Source organism: Plectrocnemia conspersa, unplaced genomic scaffold, assembly GCF_051122295.1.
Source record: "Plectrocnemia conspersa isolate PC_06_02 unplaced genomic scaffold, ASM5112229v1 ptg000008l, whole genome shotgun sequence".
Classification (NCBI taxonomy): domain Eukaryota; kingdom Metazoa; phylum Arthropoda; class Insecta; order Trichoptera; family Polycentropodidae; genus Plectrocnemia; species Plectrocnemia conspersa.
The window spans coordinates 15,047,854-15,071,236 of NW_028277172.1; the positions used below are offsets into that span (position 1 = coordinate 15,047,854).

The window sequence follows — 23,383 nt, forward strand, 5'->3', positions numbered from 1 at the left end:
GATTAAAAAATAAGATACCGGTTGATTTGCAACTTGAAAACGATTCACACGCACAAAATAGCAATTATTATAAATGATAGAAGCCTTATTTTTGTGCATTATAAAAATGATATATTACGTTACATGGCATGTTGACAGTAAAACACAATCAAGCAAAGTATCGTCGTTGTTGACCATGACCCATTAAAACCTATCTATATTAAAAGATTGGTTTAGCATATTGTGTAAAAGTCATCAGTTTAATGCTATGAAGTTTTAAAATCTTCTTAAATTGCGCATAGATCTAATACATCATATATAAAAATGCAATTTTAATATTTGGCAATGGGCGTGCATAAGAAAATTACGCGTTACATCATATTAGATAATATCTTAACAAATATTTCACAACTCATAGATATTAGGCAAGTTCAATAGGCGGAAGGAGACTTTCTCCACTGAAAAACGTCTCTGAAGTTTTTAACTCTTTAACTAATGGACCGAAACGGATCGTTTGACCATTTCGATAATTCGCTGCAAAACTGCGCTTTCTCGGATTGCGCACTAGCTATTACGTATATCTGCAGCTTTCGCAGATTAGACGCTACTACAAAAAAAATACTACAAAGCGTCAACCTCGTGACGCTTGTTTAGCGAACGGTCTTATTTATATCTTCTGCGAATTTTTTGGCACCAGCTCTGCGAAAACTTTCTAACGAGATTCAATTAACGTGTTCCTTGATCGCTTCGATTCTCGACGACTTTGGCAAACGTTTCTCGAACTGGCACCAATGCCTCGATTTTTAGGTGTCAAAACATTGCGACATATGTACCATATCGATACCTAATTCACTTAGCGCCTGTTCAATGCTACCTAAGAGCAATCACTCATCGTAGAGGATGTTAAATCAATACTCAATGTATTTCACTTATATAGTCTTGGCCCGAATCTATTGGCGTTATTTCCAGACGAAAATTTAAACAGCGTCTACTTGGACTAATAAATCTAATGAAAATTCTCTACAGTGACACTGACATAGTTTACAGACGTGTTAAGTATAGGTCTAAAGCATTTAAACCATCATAATGCTCTGCGCGAAGCGTTTCTTGGATCGTTCGTTTTACTGTTTACATTAAATAATTCTGGTGTTTCCTGTTGTATTCCATGTCATTTTTAAATACACAATTAAATTACAAACAACATTGGTATTTTTATGTTTTAAAAATTCGTATCGGATGTTATACTCAAGTTTTCTAAGAATTTTATTTCAAGCTTTCAGTATACATGTAAGTACATAGATCAATATTTCTTACGTCTGAAAAATCATTATTTAAAAATAAAAGCTGTAGTGAGTCATTCTTTTAAAATATAATGGTCCTCTCCAAGAAATAAATATTATTCTGAAGAAGGTTGATGCTAATTAAGGAAAAACTATTGTTATTATAGTGAATTATATTTATAATATTATTAATTTTTCCATCGCCTAATATTCATAATAGTCCAATATTATGATCAGAATAAACAGGATTTGTAACAATATTTGAAACACAAAATTTGTCTTGCATTTGCAAGCATCAGTATTTATTTATCTGTAGTGCCTAAACGATTGGATTGTATTTATCTTAACCGGTTCATTGTTAGGGTTAATTTTGCTATAAAGTGATATGATTTATTATTTAATATATTATTAAGACAATAAAAAAATGTTTGTTTAAGTAAAAACGAACATAAAATTCAAAGTATTTAATTTCTGTGTCCAAAATTTTATACTTCAATGTAATTGCTGTTAAAAATATGTAAAAAGCAAAGTTATTCTTAGAAACATAATGTAAAAAAATCAGTTAAGTTATACTGTCGTTAAAACAAATGTAAGAGTTAAATAAACTTAATTTTTATTTCTTAACCTATGTTACTACAGATATCTTATTTTGCGGCAATTTAAGCTCACTGTATTCTGTAGATTAAATTTGATAGACAAAGATGAGCATTGCAGTATGTTTGTGATTGCGAGCAATTTACAAATAAAGTCTTAATAAAATTGTCTATTGATTTAAAATGTGTTCGTTTCTTAAAGTTATCTGTATATATTGAAGTAAATTTAATAATATTCCTAATATAAAAAAGTAAGCAAAATCAAACGTTTGCTTTGAATTTTAAAAACTTTATTAACGTAGGGATATTACTAGATTTTAATAAAATAGTTTAATGGTCGTTTAATCTTTTTATTATTTTATTTCATTTAACCTAAATTCTATATCGTAACATTACCAACGTAATCACTTAACTACTAAGTACTTCAACTATATGTGTAGACTTATATATATATATATATATATATATATATATATATATATATATATATATATATATATATATATATATATATATATATATATATATATATATATATATATATTAATACAATAAAATACCCGGCTTTTCTACGCACGTTCATCAATCCCTAACTTAAGTGTTCCGAAGTGTTGTCGCTATTATTTTCCCTTAAAATTGTCATGACTTGTTTAAAATATGTCAGTGCCTCCTAACCTTGTTTTTAATTTATTGTTACGCGATCCACAATTTAATATTTACTGAATATACCTTTGTAAATACAAAAAAAATGAAAAACTCCTATTTTAGATTTTACTTAAAAAAGTTATGATCATTTAAAAAAATATAGTTTCGCCTTAATATGTCATGGTTAGTGTTTCCTATTTCTCGAGAAATAAGAAATTTATATTTAAAATAATTTATATTAATACTTGATATTTGAAATTCTTAGAATATTATTTTAATTCTAACTAAGATATTTATTTCTCATCACATGATATTTTTCGTCTTTTCTAGCAAAAAACATATAACCGAATCTTTGTTAAAGACTGAATAATATATCATTGTTAGGTCATACTTTTGAGTAAGTCAAAACGAAATGTTTGCTAATCGTAATTTATTTAAGTCGGTCATTAAACTTTTATTGTCAAGCAATATTTTCGAAGTGTTCATATGAAATTACTGTCCCTTTTATAACTACCTGCTTTGAATGCAGCTGTAAATTTAACGGATTAAAACTAATAGTTTCAAAAATTTCAGCAGTGGTAAAACAATTAAAATTATTTGCTAAATTTTTATTTTAACAAGCAAACATTTTATGAAAATTCTCAAGAAACCCACAAATTCGTCGAGAAATGAGGAATCATCATGATGCATTTTTCTCAAGAAATTCCCGAGAAGAAAAATTAGTAATGGTATTCAATGTATTAAAATACCAACCATCTGTAATTTAAAATTACTAAGTGGTTAGTTATGTGTATATTAAAAGTTATGTTTATTATATTTTATTTGAATGTATCAAATTAATCTAGCTCAATTTCTATTTAATATAGTGTATAGATTTTCTATTTTTATAACTCATTAATCAATTGATCTAGTAAGCCTAAATGAAAAATTGTCACCATTGGACAGAGCAAAAATAATGTAAGCCTCAAGGACAACAGTTAGTCTTCAAACGTAAACAGTAGTATCAGGAAACGTTTAAAAATATATGTTAATAATATGTGTTAATCAATTGATAAACAATCTGAAAAACACCGTTCTAATTAACTTTAATTTGCGGATACTTTTGGATGCTTAAAATTTATTATCACCATTTTTAATGGCATTTAAACTAAATGCATTATTTTGTAAATAGTTCAATTATGGTGTCTCATATAAGCAAGGAGCATTTATTTTAGCGACCTTCGAATCTGTTATCGCCTGATACCACATCCACGTAGATGAGCAAACAACTGAACTAATGTGTGGCTTTATCTGGTTACCATAAACAATGTCAACATGGTGGTATAGAAACTTTTTCAGTTGCTAACTGTGCACATTTTTTTGCAACGCCAGATAAAATATCTAGCCTTATTTTTCAGTAAATTTGGCAAAGAATACCATAATGATTGTATTTAAAAACTTTTACTTTTGTGATAATAAAATAATTTTATATTAGTTATTATTTAAACAGCCAAAAAATAACATGTTAGTTCAGTATATAAAGATTTCATCAACATATAAAAATATAAGCAGTAAAGATTTTGGGATTTTTCTTGGAATATGCGAATCAATTGAAGAGCTCCATAGTACTGTGTGTATTATCATTTAGTGCGTAATACAATTGATCATGCTTATCTGCTTTGGTTGTCAAATAATACAACCGACTCACTTTTATTATAAAAAGATACATATAAATGAGGAAATATAAATATTATCCATTAATATTTTCCACATAATTCCTCCTAGGTAGTCTGAAATATAATTTCCTCAAGTCGCGTTATAAGTGTACTTTGGAAACACTACACAGATTATACACAATCTAGAAATTTTGGAAGAAAAACCAGCGCTTGGATTGAATTATATTACTTTTAATTAATAGTTTAATCCGTTAATTTTTCAACGTAGACTATGGGTAGTTGTTATATAATCAATGCCTGATCGATTTTGGGTCATTGTGACTTTTTTACTATCCGCTCCCGATTCGCACGGTCGAATACCCAATCAATGATCTAGCCTCGTTTTTGATCTATGGATCAATGATCCGTGAAATTCGCGAGTAACTCAACTTTATTTATTGAACCAATTGAATTATGTTTTTATGATATTTAAGTATATCACGCTTATTTTATTTTACAATAGATAGCTCACTATCACAGTACCATAATAAATTAAAGTTACAGTAAAGCAGACCTTTAAATTGATACATTATGAAGTATAAATTAGCACAGTATTTTATAAATAGTTCATTGAGAACTCTACTGACGTCAAACATCACGTTTTTACTGGATACGTAACTGACAGACAATCGTCATTCTCGTTCATCAATCGTCATGCAAATTCTTCTCATATGATCGACGCCATTATTTTCTAAATGAAGGCTTTGCGCTAGCATTGATGTTCAATTGCTGCAAATTATACAAGGCCAATTTTCAAAGGAATAATATAACTCTATATATTTTTCAATTTAATTCAATTCTAGTAATTTTCTTAATCTTTCCAACAAAAAAAAAGTATCTCGGCTTTGATACATGTTTTCTCAAAACTCATTGAAGCGTTTGAAGCCAATTAGATTTGAGGTCTCAAGTCGTGCGTTAAACCTTGGTATTATTTTCGTAATATAACATTATTTTTAAAAATACATGTGGATATAATTAACGTCCTCTGGTTCATTCATATCTGTGAATGTCATTATATTTATAATCTGGAATAATTCATAATTTTATAAAAATAAACACGCGGTACAACCCTAAAAGTATATATTTTATCTCTCATGTATTATACATACAGATTTACAAGCTAAGTTTTACTTGAATCAGTATGTCTATAAATATTTAAATAATTAATTATTTCTAACTGCTTATATTTATTTTATAAATTTTTCTTACATTACCAATAGTAAGTCGGTGAATAATACCTGAATGACCTGAGTTCGGATATTATATGGACCCTAATGCTTATCAATTTTAAGGGATTGGAATTAGTGATTATGATATATATATTATAATAACGAAAAGTAAGTCAAAGACGATAGAGAAATAGATTAAGCTTTCGGGGATAGCTGACTTAATGCATTTAAATCAATGCTCAAAATAGTTACAATGAAATTTATGATTTTTTAGCTACATTTTTTCATGATATGATATGACTTAATAAACGACAAAGTTATAACATAATTTCTTATGAAAGTCTTCCTCAGTAATTATATGAGACTACTTTCAAACCCAAATTTTACTTAAACCAGGGAAAGAACCAGACGATATTGCCTCCAATAGACCAGTTATGTTAAAAATACTAAAAAAAATACTAATAAAACGAATCAAATCAGTAACAAAGAAATTTACCAAATCATCAATTTGGCTTTAAAAATAATAATTTTACAATAGAGAAAATGCATAGGATGGCAATAATTATCAATGAAGCAATATTTTTTTTATTTGAAGAGTTTTCATTAATTTTTTAAACAGCTTGTGCCTAGTTGCTAAAAAAAATGAAGAAAAAATGAGATATATACATATGTTATAAAAATTGCTAATTGTCCGGATCGTCATTATTCCAATCAATCAACACATATTTAGTTTGCCTATTTTTTTCTCGCAAATGAATATTGTAATAAGTAAATAAATGCATATTAAAATCTACATTGCTAACTGTAACTATAGTTTATTAACTTAGAACCTGGTTGATTATGTATACCCCGTTAAAACACATGTTTTATAAAAAAGAATTAAAATAGTAGCTTATAAACTATATCTAATTAAGAAAATAATAAAATACGTATTAGAAATTTTTTTTTAATCCTTTCTAAATTATTGTATCTGCTTGTATCTTTCATGTATATCTAAGTATTTTACTGATTTATTCAATAATTTTTAACGCTTAGAGCTTTTGTTAAAATAATACACAAATATTGTTTTTTGAATGTACAATTCGTGTAGTTACAAAACTTATAAAATCATTAAAAGTAACTTTTGAAACACATAAGTTTGCCGACCGCTATATTTGTCAAGATGTGGAATATTAAAATTGTTTACTAAATAATTAAAAATTTTATAGCAGCTTATTGTCGAATTCTAAAACATTATATTTTGTATTCCATTAATTGCAAAAATATATATATAAAGTCTGTTTACTTATTGCTTATTTAACATAAATGTTTTAATATCGAATTCTTTGAATATTTTGCAACTAAGCTTATATGTTAAAAATGCTCAATGTCATTCGAAAAATATAACTAGGACGTTATTTAGTACTATAAAAAATAATTACACATTTTTATTGCCTTTCGTCTATTTTTGACTGTCTTAAGATATAATGCCAAGCAATAAAATTTAAAGTAAGATTTATATATGTTTCAATTTAACTAAAATTATAGCTTTCACAGTTATAAGTGAGGAAAAATAAATATTTAGGATGTGTATAACAAAGTTTGTAAAAAATGCAGAGCAATTTTTATACAAAAATATATCAAAACAGAACTTTCAATTGGTGCAATATATTCTATGTATCATAGTAACAGTAAATAACAAGTAATATTTGTGATTATTTTTTCCTATTATTGCTGATTTATAAAGCATTTATATCTGTTTTCTTATTGTGTGATTAATTTAAAACCATAATTTCCATATTGCCATATATATTTGTATTTCCAAAAAGTATTTTTTTTAACCCTCATACACATCCTATATTATGCATTGTTTATGTTGTGAGTTAACCTATATTTTGTTTATTTTCAGGTAAAGAAATCCCAAGCTCTGTTTTTCGGAGTTGTATCGATTCATCACCAGTGCGAATTCTCATGTAAGAAGATAATTAAAATACTGTATGTATAAAAATAATATATATTAATAGAAATAACCTTGACACACACGATTAAATCATGTTAATAATGGTATTCGATTAATTTTGATGGGCGTGTCATTTGCTGTCGCACAATTGACAGGCAATTAATTAATAGCGATACACACTATAATTTAGTCAAAGTGCTTTATTTTATTATAATACGCCACAAAATATTTACACTGTTATATGTGACGCGCAATTATTACAGTCGCAATTATTTCACATCACTAAGGGTTATTCCTTTCCATCATATGTCATGGAGTGCTATAGTTCAGCCAGATGTTTCTAACAAATTATTTTCTTATTAATTATCTTGACAATTTTATTTCGAGACCACTTTCATCTTCAGCCCTGTGTTGAAATTACTAATACTTGTATATAAAAAATCTTAAATCCTGGGAATACCTGGGATTTATCAAAGTAAGAGTCTCGATTCTCGGTGGTGTCAAGAATCATGAACGGGCAGAAAGTCTCAAACGTCACTCATCAACATTCTTTGACATCTAAAAGTACTCTGCAGATTGCGACACAGTGATAATTTATATCCGATCCAAGAATACGCAGTTTTTCCACATTCTGCCGAAACCAACAGTTGCGGGCCTAGAAAACAAACATTTTTCAGTGCCAAAATCTAGAATAATAAACGAGACGCGAATAGAACGCGCGTGCTACTCGCACCTCGTATGTGGTACGCGAACGAGCGAGACGGGTAAAGGTCATAAATTATGTCCACGCCGATGGTCCACGGCGTTAAAAAGGTCGCAAACGCCATTTTTGCTGAAGGGAAGGGGCTAGACATGCAAAAATGGCGATTCTCCGTGAAAATTATGCAAATGCTCGGCGAGCCGGGAATGCCAAACAAAGACGTCTTGTTATCGGATGGTCAAAATGGCATATCTGCAAATTTAAAATTAGTAATTCAGTAATAAATCATCTTTAAAAATACCATTGAATTAAACTGACATGTAACGTGGTAGATAGTGTCAGTTATAATCATCACTTTTCAAAAAAATAATACGAATCTCATCTCAATAGAAAAATCTGATGGTCGAGTCCTACGCAGTCGTTTCGTGTTATTATTACCATGCTGAAGCAGGCCCAGCTTATGCCCACATGCATAATGTTTTATAAACAATCATATTTTTATAGTATCGTAGTGCTTTCACCGCCTTCACAGCGGATTCAGTGAATATTTTTATAGTACATCCCTATATTTTGGCAGACGAATGGCAATTAGTCACTGCAATAGTATTTTATTGCGTAATATAGGTAGTTACACTATTATTAATACGATTAACATGAGACTGATGGACGAGTCTTCGTGGTCTCCATAGGAAAATATCACTCTCGCCACCGCCACGTCTGTGTTGTTAGGAATGCCACTTAGTTTGTGGCCAAATAAATCGACCCCCACAAAACCTTATATCTATACAAGATTTAGAACTTGTTATTATATCATACATTAATTTAAATTGACAATTCTGAGCGTCTTCGGTACGATGTTTAAATTTAATCGATAACAGATCAGATCAAAATTGATTTAATTTATTCTTATTAAATTTGATCCATTTGCTGGCTTCAAATCTTGGCAGTTACGAATGTATTGATGTTGCTCTACACGCGGTGAGGTTGGTGAAGCGAGAATTTTGATAGCACACAGTGAGTCGGTTCAGAAAAAAAATGCTCTATTGCACGTAGTTAGCTGCTAAATGTGAAAAATGAAAAATTTATAATTGACAATTTAATGTTTTTAATTCATTAAATGATCATACTATTTTGGACTAAAATTTTTTTTATGTAATCTATAACATATTTAACTTATTGTTAATTAATAAATTTTAAAGCATTTATGTTTAAAATATATCATTTGATTTGTAACCTCACTAAAGCTAATTAGTGGTTAACTCGAGTTTTTCTAAGCTATGTCAATGCCAATCTACTACAAAAAATCTAAACTTAATACAGTGCAAAAATAAATGCCGAATCTTTATCAGGTTTTTATATGATTAATAAAAATCTATATTATCTATATATTTAATTAATACAGTAATTATGAAATAATCAATTTTTAACAAAAATGCCAAAATATTTTTTTGTGTAATAAATTACATATACATAAATTTCTTTTTAATACCTCGAAAGTTATCAGTTAACTAGTATTTATTTAAAAATTTTGGTTGCAATTGCAATTTCTCGGTATTTTCAATTGCAATAGGTAAATATACAGAGTAGTCTACAATAACACTAACTTATAGTGGGGTTATAATGTTTATTATTGTATTTTTAATCAAAAATATGGCAAAGAAACAGCTGATTCTGACTTAACGCTTTGAAGTTATGAAACGCAAGGGTTGGCGATCGCGTGATTGAAATTTTATTTTTATAACTTTTTAACCTTATCGGCTTTGTGTCGTTCGTGGTCACGAATGAAAAATAAAATATATTCGCAGTGGAGAATTATATTATGACCGCTATATAATTTAATAATAGGTACTGTTCTAGATAGATTTTTTTTATTGAGCGTTTTATATCGCCACACTTAATGGTATGTTTTTATTTTGTTTTTTAATGTCATTTCACGGTCAGTATATTGTGAGTTGTAGTGTCATCAACGTGTATACGTATTAATGAGTATTCAATTGTCGGTGTTGGTAGATAGATATAGAGGTCAAGGTCGGCGATCAAATATCACTGCAGTCCATGGTGGAATATTCTACGACTTCTATATTATTTATAGGATTTCGTATTATGTGATTGCAAAAGTACAAGGCGTAAGAACTCCCAAATTTTGAAGTTCTCGTTGTTGTACTGCATCAAGTCGTATTGAACATCTAAGAAGACCTAATCTGTGATGATCAATCTAAATTATAAATATATAATAATCTCTTATTCTGATATCAAAGACACGATAGAAATTAAAAGACTCGGGGGTTCATATTGGACACAGGTCTTTTAGGCGTAATTTACTAACTTATACAACTGATCTATAAATGCTGGTCACTGGTTCGTGGTTTTAATGCTCTTGCTTTATAACTGTTAAATAATAACGTTTAACGTTCAGGTGTCCGCTCAGATACGCAATATTGTTGTAAATCCAAATCAATTAGCAAGTAAAACATTTTTATTTTAGGCAAATAATATTTATAATAAAACATATATAAAATTTATAACTTGTAGATTAATCATTGGTATCAATGGTTATATTTATAAACATATGTATTATATTGTTTTGGTTGCTAAACAGTTATCATTATTTAATCAGGTTAATGATTGTGGTGTCATTATTTATACGAATTATTACGAATATTTTTAACCACAGCTTAAATATTACTACGTTAGTTATATTATAATAAGGCTGTCAGATTTCAATGAAAACAAATCAGGTTAAGTGCATCGTGTCTACTTTTTTAATGGGATGGACATCATTAACTTTTATATCTACTATATCGTATTTTTTTAATTGCTATGTGAATCTTCTTTTATAACTTTTAAAGTACATTCTTTGTAATTAGGTAGAAAAATAATTATAATTGCAAATTTAGTGATCAGTGTTTCTTGAATGTTTACACATTAAAAAGTATGTTATTTGTAAGTGATTTTTAAACTTGTTTGAGTCTGACAATGTTAAAAAAAACACACTTTTATGTATATGTTGTTTTTTGCACTGTTATAAAGTATTAGTAATAGGCGAGACAGTAGACTGAAATCAGTGGCATAAACGGTATTAATTTGATTGTACTAATATAGCTTAAAATCGCTTGATTTTATTTTAAATATTCATTACGAAATTATTCCGTGAGATCAGATAAATCTATGAAAACTTAATCTGTAATGCTTAATTAATATGTAATGATATCTTTATAATAATCATGAATTCCGATTTTCAAGGCACGATGAAAATAATGATTTATAACAAAAAATATTCTTATACTATACATTTAAAACTTTAATTTGATATACATGATATATACAATAAAAAGTGTTATTCACAATTATAACGAATTAGAATTTTATAACATTAGATATTATTAAATAACATTAGATATTTAAAAACATATCATAATATATCAGATATTCTAAAATGTAATGTTATTTACTAGATATATATAACTACGTAATTTTAACTGTACGATTTTTTATATTCATTATCTCACTCGCTCCATTTATCAAAGCGATCAAATTGATAGATAAATCATAATTCTAGTTTATACTGCTCGATTGATTTATAACTTCGCGTCAGATTATACCATATGATTTTTATCTAAATGTCAGATAATACAGCGATCAAATCTATACTACTAATAATATAAATTTTGATTCCTTATCGATCGTCACGTTGACACATTGTCTCTCACTTGAGCAATCCATTGCACAATTCACAAGGTTCGCCTGACCGCTGCCAAATCAGAAGAATTGGCAATCTGGCATACTTCTAGCTCAATTGGAACGAAGCGTACATACGTCACGATAAAATCTCGTAAAGGGTTCATACCGCAATTTAATTACCAGATGCCAGAAATCATAATAGCAAGTTCATTATTATTGCACGCTAACTGAAATCTCGACTTGGAATGTTGTAATATCATATTATATATACTTGGGTTATTTGCTTTTCATTATGCCTTCTAATGATGTTGATTTATAATATTAATTAATTAATCAGATAGTGGTTTGGCTGTTTTACAGCGAAAGTATTGCATTGATCGAGTGCTTCTAAATGGTATGAATTATTCAGGGAAATTAAAGTTTTAGGAAAGTTTAAGGTTTGCAATTTAAATAAGAGGTAGTTAAAGTTAGCGGATGGGTTGAGACGTACTATTAGTAAACCAATTACGTCAGACTCGTGGGTTCGATCCCCTGAGGAATGTTGAACTCTTGACCTTTAAGAAATATCTCATTCCAGATTAATGTGTAATATAATAGGGTATTTGGGCGCTTTTGAATGTGCTAATTTGACTAGTTATTTATTATTTAATTAATTTGTATAATAATATTCTACAGATATTTTATTTGTATTTTTTTATATCTAAGTAAATTCTCCTTTCTGTCTCAGCCATTCTTAAATGTCTTGTTTTATTAATATCCTTCTTCCCAAATAACTAATGGTCTCCATTCCTCTAAAATATATAATCTCTTAAATTCATCCGTTTAATTTCGAAGCGTTCTATTTGCGCGACTGTTACACGCGTTGGTTAAAATAAAATATGTGAGACATTTTTATTTTTATTTATCTCACCAAGTATCCAGTGCGTAAATTATTCTAGACTCATGATCGTTACTCAAGGATGTGTTATTTTAGAAATACACTCAAAGGACATCTGCATTCTTTTATCTAGTTTATAATATATTTCATCAAAAGCTCGCGAGATAATTTTTTTTCTTCAAAATAATATCTAAAAATATGGTCAAACGTCAGAATCACTTTGTTTTCAGTAATCAAAGTTTTTCCGACTATTTTTGTTGTGTAATTTGAAAATAAAAATAAAAACAGAAGTAAGTCGAAGGCCGCGCACGCCATGCGGCTATAAGCCCTAAAAGTTTTCTCAATAGACCTTCAAAGACACGCGATTTGGCTACAAAAAAATGTATTCCAAATTTTAAGACCCTTTCGACGCTACTAAGTCGTATTATGACAATCTACAAAAGTAAATCGCTTATCGAATGAGCTCTATTATATAATTTCTAATTTATCTATGTAAAGGAGGCATAAGATAGGAGCTGAATTTAATTTGCTTATATTACACATAAAAACAATAAGATAAATTATATTATGATAAAATAATACATATTTAAACAATTAAAATATATATTACAATAAACGCTCATATCCATGCAAAAATCATACAATTTTATAATTTCATATAAATAGTAGATTTACATATAATAGCATATTATCTGATTTTATAAAAATACAAATAATTTAGTTGTGTCTCTGAGGGTACTTTTTAACATAATGTAATATTTTTTATTACCTGTACAACGAAATTCAATATCACATTAAATTGTTTGGCCATGTTTGAGAATTTCGTAATGAAAGGTCCCTTTCAATCTTAACATATACACAAAATAACTTAATTTACAGTGATCTTGGGCTTCGAGGTAGATTTTTCCCAATCTTCTTAATTTGTTTATGCACTGTTGAAACAGACCGGTTTTGCTTCTCGGTCAGCTGATGGATTGTATTTTTGCAGCTAGGACACCATCGTCTATCTCATTTGGTCTCTCACGTCCAATTTTCTTTTAAATATTGAAATTTGAAGTCAAGATGTGCACTAACACAGATGTAACAAGTAGCTAGGTATTAACTGTCAAAGCACGACTGGCTGTTACACCTAAAACTTAATAATACTGTTAGATACTGTTAGATATATATGCATTAAATTTACACAATATAGAATCAAGCTTAATTTAGTTTAGGAATGAATCATTAAAAATATCACATTAAAAACCTTTTAAGTTTAATATGTTAAAAAATGTTTCTTAAATACATACATATAATTCGTTTCTTTCGCTATAGTCAATAGAATTCTTCAAAACTATAAGTAGAGAAATTCTTTGATGGATTTTCAACGGTATCGTTACGCTAGTTTACGCCTAATGAGGAAGTGCTCTTGGCGATGTTTTAAATCTCAATGGATCATTGAAAAAATATGCGAAATGTACAATAGAAAGAGCTCACAGAGCCATAACGATCTCGTTATACATTCTGTAGACAATTATCCCGAGTGTAATATATACATAGTTTCTTAGCCTCGAGTCATGTAATATATATAAGGGTTTCAATGTTTAATTAAATTTTGACGTTAAGAAATTTCCTTATGGGTGGGTTAGCCCCGGAATTTGGCAAAAGTGTTTAACTTTAATCCGGATGAATTGTCACTTGGCAAGATTTGGGTCTTGGGTTTAATTTCTTGTCGAATGGCTTTGATGGGACCAGGAAAATCTAAAATTTGATAATAAATTCATCGCTTAATTAAGAAGCATTTATAAAGAAAATTTAATTACCGTTATACGTCGAAATTGAGCTATGTTTACCAAAGTACTTGTAATTATTAAAATTTGGGGGGGGAAGGAATTTAAAAAAATGCTGTATAAGATGATAAAATAGAAAATCAAGATGGTTTAAAAACGTTTTTTTGTGCCACCTTGTATTATTGTGATTTTCAACGATTGGCGATAAGAATGTTTGTTGTCGTTTTATTTTTAACGACTATATCTAACAATTTTTCTTGATTCTAATAGGCTAATAAAGAACAAATTTATTACAGAGATTCAAAAGATATGGGGAAAATGTTATTTTAGCGATTCGCAACGATTGGTGATAAGCATTTTTGTTATCGTTTCAAATGAACCACTATATTTAATCTTTCTCTTTGGTTACAAGTTTATAAGTAATATATTTATTACATAGACGAATGAGTTCAGTGATATTGATTTTTCTTGTCGTTGCAAAATAAACTTTAAATGTTATGAATAATTAATAAATAATAAATTTATGGCAGAAAATATAGAGATATAGAAAAATTGCTACTCTACTGATTTGCAGCATGAATAGATTCATGTTTTTTTAAAAGCAATGTTATTGATTACGAGCATTATAAAATATAACATTTCAAGAAATGACACAATACTATTAATATGTAGTCTAAGATCTTAAACACAGATCTGATTTAGATTTGAAGTAAATTTTTGATATACACATACTAAATAAGTATTGAATGTACCCAATGTAATTACACATACATATATTTATTAATTCGTTGTCCTCAGCTTCCATGCGTGACTTTAGTCAATTAATATTTGTGAATCTATGAAAACCAGATTTGATGTGATCGAATGGAGTCGAAAGGGAGTAGCACAGAGAAATATATTATTCATCGATTCTTCACCGTTATCAAAGATTCAAACTGCCAAAAGTATTTTTAGATTAAGCCCCTAGTTCTCCCTCTCGCACTCTGATACGTGAAAGGCACGTGTAAACACGTAAGACATCCGGATAAACCTTGAATGTATCGACTCGGCTTTTCACGGGTTTCGCGGGAACGTGTCGAGTTTTACACACAGACGTAGCGTTTTCGGGCTCTGTAAAGCTTTACATGCTTAGGTATGTGTGTGTAATAGAGCCTCCAAAATATACAACCGGTAATTTAATGTCGGTTCGTGATCGGCCGACATTAGGCCGTTTTGCCTATTCGGGATTGCCGATGGATTCCGAATTGCCAATATTTTTTTTCGACTCAGTAGTATCGGATTTAATTAAAATACTGATGGATTAGAGGGTAATCACCCCATTTGTGTTTAATATAACTCGATCGGCTTTGAATTTAAGTTTACCTACTAATAAAAAGCATATTTTTGATAATATAATGATACAGCAACAGCTGCGGTGCCATGCGCGAAAAGTCACATGCAGTCGATAAATTATATTATGTAAAATAGTTCCGTAATTTATTTTTAAAGCAAAATTGTAAATTTTATTCAATAATAATTGCTGTTATGTGTGTTAAACTGTAGCTTTAAACCTTCTAGGAAAAATATATACAATATTACTGAGCCAAGTAAAATTCTGAAAAATATATTTGTATATGTATACCAAAAATATCATTATATTGTGAATATCCATATTTATTATTTTTTAACAAATAAACAACAATATCATTGAAGCAACTAAGCTTTTAAAAGGGCCTTTGAAACGTTAGATAGAAATATATGACATATTATTTGGTAATAATATTTAAAAATACTTATTAAAAAAAATAACTCAGATGTGATTCAGTGCTGATTTTTCACTGAATTATTGTTGTTTATACAAATTTTTATTGATAAATTTGTAAGATGCGTTTATTTAATATCTAAGCATAACTATATTGTGTAAGTTATATTATACATAGTATAGTGAATATAAATAGTTTATTAAAATTATCAAAATAAAACTAAGGATATATGCGAAAAAACAACTATAGATCCCTAAATGATGTATAAATAGAAATAAAATATTATAATTTATTGATATATAGTAGATATATTCGTACACAAAATTTGATAGTAAATATATTTTTTCAACAGAACTATTATTATATAGTTAAAATATATTTCATGTTTATTTACATATGTACTAAAATACAGGCTGGCGCAATATTCATGTGTAATATAATATCCCTTTAAAAGCCCTCCGATTTTAGCTTTACAAAGCAGAGGTCTTATCAGGCTGTGTCTTATGACAATTTGTAATGTTTCTAACAATAATTCACTAATTTCTGGAATATTGAGGTTATGTAAACTCTTTCCTTAAGATAAACCAAAAGGAAAAATCTGAATCAGATGAACGTGGTGGCCAATTAATTAGTCGACGAAGAAGTTATATAATTGCTTTTTCAGTATGAGCAGTTCCATCTTGCTGAAACCATAAATTATTTCTGTGACCTTTCTCCAGCGGCGTAACTAGGGTGTGTGTCGCCCAGGGCGATCCTTAAAATTGCCGCATCCCCCCCATACATTTTTTGCTGGGTCATAAAATCAGCATTTTTTAAACTAATAAATTGGTTATTATTAAGCTCTTGTTATTCGTGGATTTATATATGTTTTAGTGCATTTAGGGTTAAGAACCACACTAGATGATCCCATCGCGAATATATCGCCCCCAAGTAAGTGCCGCCCGGGGCGCCCTTCCCCCCCCCCCTCCCCATAGCTACGCCACTGCCTTTCTCTAGACCTAAAAAAATTCAATCATACCCTGGTATCTCTCTCCTATTACTATCAATGCATTACCTTCACATTCTTCCAATAATTCGCTCTCGTACTATGAATTTAAGGGGATGCAATTGATGTTGGTGTACAAATGTTTAATTTTCAGTACATTAAATTTTACAGTTATGTCTGTTTATGATCCGTTTAGTTAAAAATAAATTCCATCTGACATAATAAGTTTGTAGACGAACCCATTTTCAGAAAACATAAAGCAAAAGTTAGCCGCTCTTTAAAGTCCATCGGTTTTAATTCTTGCAAAAGCTAAATCTTTTACGGAAAAATCCTTCGAAATTCACTGTATTGATCTACGGGAAATAAAACGTCTTCTCATTGATGTTGGCGTTTCTTCTGCAATACTTTCACGTACACATTTAACAGTTGCCTCATTTCTCACAGAGCGTAGTCGTCCAGACCGTGGGAAGTCGGTAACAGCCCCTTGCTCTTTAAAACTTTCGGATGGTTGCTCTTGAGGGACTATTTCTGGCATTATGTCGACAATATGCTCTCTGTGTAAAATTAATTGAATGGTTGTTTTTAAAATTAAATTGTACAATCTTTGTTCTTTGCTCAGTCGTGTACTTCTCTACTTCTCCATGATAAATCTCACAAATCTATAAAATAAAATAAACAATATTAAGAGAAAAAACATTTCGTTTTTAAAATGTGACTTTTGCGTCAGCCTGTATCAATGTATAAGAATCATGAATGATAAATTAGAGTAGATGCATGATAATAAAAGATAGATTGTGTACTAATTTTTATATATTATATATTATGATAAGTTTTATTGTGGAAAATATGATTTAAATACATATGTTATTTAATGTTTGTTGATCTATAGTAAATTACATTTTTTTGATAGGAATATTATAGTTAAATTCAAAACTACAGTTAAATCAGTCGTGAGGTTTGATATTTGAACAATATCTAAAATTAAAAAGGTAATAAATAGTTTTTTTATGTTTAACATGTTATCTAAAAAGAATATTAGACTCATAAACCGATATTTTAGAAAAACATGTATTGTCAAAACAAAGACTCAGATAAATTAAAACATAAGTTTTATGTATTCAATCTATTTTTACACGTGTCATATATCGGAATTATTATTACAATTACTACAATCAATATTTATTTTAGCCGATAGCAAAAGCATAATTTAATATTTATTATTTAGTTCAATAAATTATACCTATTAATTTTAAGTTATTTATTGATTTAATAATGTCATAACAAAAATAAAATTATTTAATAGATAAACTATATTATGACCTTAATACTAATAAAACTCATTCAATCAATCTTATAATTTTGAATTATTTCCGTTTACCTCGACATAGCAAAATTGTAAAACGATAATAACTGTTGATCACTCGCAACGATTACGTCGGTCGTAATGACAACATGACCGATGACAAGTAGATTGACATCCACATGTCATTACTGTTATTGAAAAAACCCTAGTCATATATTGTGTGTGTTAATTATCGCATCAAAAGACCGAGAAGGTTATATTTTATGTTTGATGTTTATAAAACGATAGCATTACACATTATTGTATTTTAAATAAATTCTGTATATTCATATCACGTCGTTGTATCACCACCTTTGAACTAAATTAAATAGTTTAATCATGTATTTATATATAATATAAATTTTTTATATTGTGTGAATGTGTGTTTTACACCGTGAATAAATTTCTTCTTTTTTATTTTTGTTCCTGACGGACCAATATAAATCGAATCCAATAAAATAATATTACATTGTTCGTTTCGGTCGTAAAACAAACGACGACAAATTTGACGTGTGCAATCGTAAAAACAAACTTTTTTCTATAGTGCGCCTAAACTTACCAAACAAAACATCTCAACCTTTGGGGAAATACATATTTTTTTCTATATTGAATAGCCCTGGAAATTTGACTATAAATCAGTAATTTCGAACCACAAAATGACCGCATTGAACTCAATTGTGTAATGAATACATGTAATTTTAAATTTCGAATCTGAAGGATAATGTTCGTTTGTATTGTTAAGCCAGTGATCGTCAACAATTAAATTATTTTTAGAATTACTCTGTAGCGAATGAAAAGTTTTTCAATTAGCCAACATTATTTTATTGTAAATATGTTGTTGTAACATGCTAAATTACAGCGGAGTAAATACAATTAACAATTATTAAATAAGTAGTATGACGCCATACTATCTTTTTCTATATTTTAATATATTGACATTAATCAGTATATATCACTTTGCACTACTAGCTTGATTTTTAATTATTTATCACGATATTTATTCGTGAAATAAGGAAAAATCAAAGAAAACCTAATCCGTGACGATCGATCGGAATTATATATAATTATATAATATTTCCTAAATACGAAACAAATTTAAAATCACTATGATTCATATGGGATTCAAACCCAGATTTTTCAGGTATTATTCACAGACTATACCATAGGTATATCGTGCTAGTGCTACCTATAAAAAAAATATATAATACTATTCGTCAATACATTTATTGCTACAATGCGTCGTGGATGTTCGGCTTCTATGTGCGGAGCGCGTGTCACTTTAATAATTTATTACCGATTCGCATTCTGTACGATACGCTAGTTCGTAGCGTCCTCGAATATAATTTCATTGTTCTGAATCCGAGTGAAGCAAAAAATCATTGTTTTTTGAGAGAATTTAAAGATAATTTCTGAGGTACCTTCGTATTCGTATTTGTATCTTAGTGGGTTTTTTGCTAAGAACGCTGAGATACAATTCATTGCATTTTCGGCATAGCGTCTACTCAATAAAGTACTGTTTAGCGTAGCTCTACTCAAGAGGTGGTGTCGTCAACCCGTCAATAATTGGTGACTTTCGCCCTAGAGTTTTTGCCCGTTGTGGCCAGAACTTCAGCGCTTAAAAACGCTCTTCTTGTACGAGCTTGCCAAATACAAAGATGCTTCGGTGATAGTTATGAGGAGCTGGAAAAATACGTGGGATGGTGCTCTATTTTAAATCTACACCATAACCAGTTTTTTATTTTTTTATGAATCACTAATTAAATTCACAACAATTTAGTTAGATTAACTTAAGCTCACTGTCTATCGCACCGCATCTATGCTGACCAATATAGTTTTGCGCTCATAATTTCACGCTTTGCACACAAAATAGTATCTAACTGATTCGCTTGCACTTAACAAAAAAACTTACATTTCTTTGCCACAAAGATGAGTTGTAAACTTGAAACAAATCAATATTATAAAATTTTGAGCTCAATAATGTTTGCATACATTGCAACTAAGCGTTCGAGACACGTTTAAAAATTTTATACAAAATAATTCCATTTCATTCATGTTCTGAAAAAATTATCTCGACCCAGGGGTGTTCAACATATATTTTAATTAATATTTTGGGCCGCAAATTAACGTGTTTAAATTGTAAGCCCGCGGGTCAGTGTTATTTTTCGGCCTGGGGCCTCCGAGTGAGGAGGCCGCGACCCTCGGTTGGGGGCCCCCGCCGACCCAGTTGAGTCCCTCTGCGAGTGTTATTGATCGCCGCTACGGGCGGACGTTAAGGGCACATCGGCACGGTGCCCGACTGAACACACACAGCTGTGAGTGGACGAATCGATGTGGGCAACGTGAATACGCAAACACACACCAGTTAAGGTGGGAGGCACACGCGAACACACGGCAGAAAAGGCTACGGTGAAAATAATTCGCGTGTAAATATAGAATGAGAAAAACAGGAAGGAGTGAGGGGAGCAAACAAAAAAAGGTAGCTCAAAGCTGTACAAAACCACTGAAGACTAGAAAATGCATAAATTATTGAGTACGCTACATTGTCATGTTGTTCATTTTCAATGCATTTCCTACGTTTCTATAAACACAATAAGTCAAAAATATCTTTTCAGTAGATAGGGACAGTCAAAAAAACTTTTTTTTTAGGTGTTAAAATATTTAATGTCATATTCTTCTGGCCTTAAAGTACATATATATATTGATTTTCATTTCAAAAAGTAATATTTATTTTGAATAAAAAAACATTGGTACAGCTCTGTCGAATTTATCTATCCAATAACCTTTTATATATTATAGATAAATCCAATTCTTAATTCAATAAATTATGCCAGTTAAAGCACGTACATTTTCTCAATTTACATAATGATAGACATAGAAAAGACTATTAGTAATATATTTACTCTTTTAAATTTAGTTTATCTCGGTGGATCGTTACATTAATCTCAAGGTCAGTAGCTCTATTATGATGATTACGAATATGTATACACAAACACGCAATTGATTGTTAATACATTGAATACCCAAATAATCTTTAATGCCACATTTAAATGCTAAAGTGTGTTTACTCTTAAAATACCAATAATTAAACTTCCAATTTGTCCTGCCTTTTCTAATACAATAAGAATCTCACAATGACAGTTACTCAATTTAAAAATAATTTGAGAGAAGAAAGCAGGGCTGTGGAGTCGGAGTCGGAGTCGGAGTTGGAGTCGTGGAGTCGTGGTGTTTTGGCCGGAGTTGGAGTCGGAGTCGGAGTCGTGAAAAATGAGCGACTCCGACCATTTTTTTAAATTATGAAATTTATGAATTTTTAATTGCGTAATAATGAATGTGTATAGCGTATGAAAATTGAACGTGTAGAAGAACACCAAAAATACCTGATGAAATTAAACTTTTTTGAGTCGGAGTTGAAATCGGAGTCGGAGTCGGAGTGGAGTCGTGTTGTTAGTAAATATCGGAATCGGAGTCGGAGTCGGAGTCGTGTTTTTTTTTAACGACTCCACAGCCCTGGAAGAAAGATTATATTATAGTAAAGTTTGTATCGCAATCCAAGTAAATCGCAATTGGCCCTAAAAGTTGGTAGCCATATTATGCTGTTAATAACTATACAATGGAACGCAACTGCTTAAACAAACGGCTTGAGCAACAGTCCCGACTGGCACATTTAATGGCGAGTATTTATGTTTATACCTAGAATCCTGACAATTTGTCATCTCACTTCAAATAATTTAAATTCACAATTCACTTTGCTTTCGCCATTTATAATAAGTGAGTCACAAAGACTGTAGCTTAATATGAGTGAGAGATTAATGATTTTCTTGTCATCAATTTGTTATCACAATCCATCGAACCAAGTGGATTACTATATCACAAATTGACCTTATAAGCTGCAACTTTGTATATATATATATGAATATGTATATGTATATACATATTTTTTATCAATATTGGCTACGGATGCCATCGCGATCTTATTTTTATGTGAGCGTCTGACGCTTCGAAGAGCCCGTCACTCTTCATCCTCGGAGACTAACTGCCGCTCTCGTCCTCGACCTGGTCATGTTGCCACCTTTTTTGAATTATCACTATTTTTAATTTATTATTTTTATCAATTATATTTTGGAAATATTGTTAATTTGTGTTTTTTGTTTACCGGTTTCTCCCTGCTCAGAATTGCAATCATTTTTCCGTCGTCTCTTTTGTTCAAGGAAGATGCTTTGTTGATGTATACTCAACCGCTTCCCGTTTAGTCCGAACAAAAAGATTTTTATCTTGGCCAAAGTCTTGATGGAAGAGAAGTTGATTATGTGGTCATCATTAAGCGCAGTGCCAAATTCGCATCGCCTATTTTTACCGCTTTTTGTGTTCGGAAGCTCTTTGTGCCATTCGATTTGTTTGTCGTATATATGATTTATTATAATCTGCACAGAATATTTCATAAATGCCTTGGGAGTCATTTTTAATTGAGTCTTTTCTATTCGGCAGGAGCAAATTTTCCACTTGAATGCAAAATGGTTCTGATTTTTTCTCTTCCCTTCCAATTTTTTCGAAACTCCCCTTACATACGAAATGCGTGCATGTCCAATGTAGTTATATGTATCCATTTTTTCATAGTTTTACTTTCTATTTTTTTGTATGCATTACCCTCGAGGACTTTATCAACAATTCTGAACTCTTGAGTTATATTTTCTGCATCTGACAGTTTTTCTGCTCTGTCAAAAAGCGATGCAATCACCGATCTCAGTTGTGCAGGGTGATGATAGATTTCTATTAGTATGAGTGATTTTCCTAATAACTTATCTGAGTGTTAAGTGTATATCTAAGAAAGGGATAGATTTTTCTTTTTCTAGTTCTATAGTAAATTTTATGTATATTCTCCCTTCCGTGTTACAAACACGTCATCTACGTATCGCAACCAAATCTTCGGACTTGGCTGTTTCCAGCGCTTCGATTTCATCCATAAAAAGATTGGGTACGGTCTATGACAG

General features: G+C 29.9%; 1 protein-coding gene across 2 annotated transcripts in view; it reads left to right on the forward strand.

The window, feature by feature from the left end:
- Positions 1-23,383, forward strand: part of Tob (Transducer of ERBB2) — a 51,684-nt gene that overhangs the window by 20,259 nt on the left and 8,042 nt on the right. The window contains exon 2 of one of the 2 annotated variants that reach the window (XM_088189110.1): positions 7,249-7,334. The exons of the other annotated variant lie outside the window; for it this stretch is intronic. The gene's annotated coding sequence lies outside the window, so the exon portion shown is untranslated. The remainder of the gene's footprint in view (positions 1-7,248; positions 7,335-23,383) is intronic. 2 annotated transcript variants of the gene reach the window in all.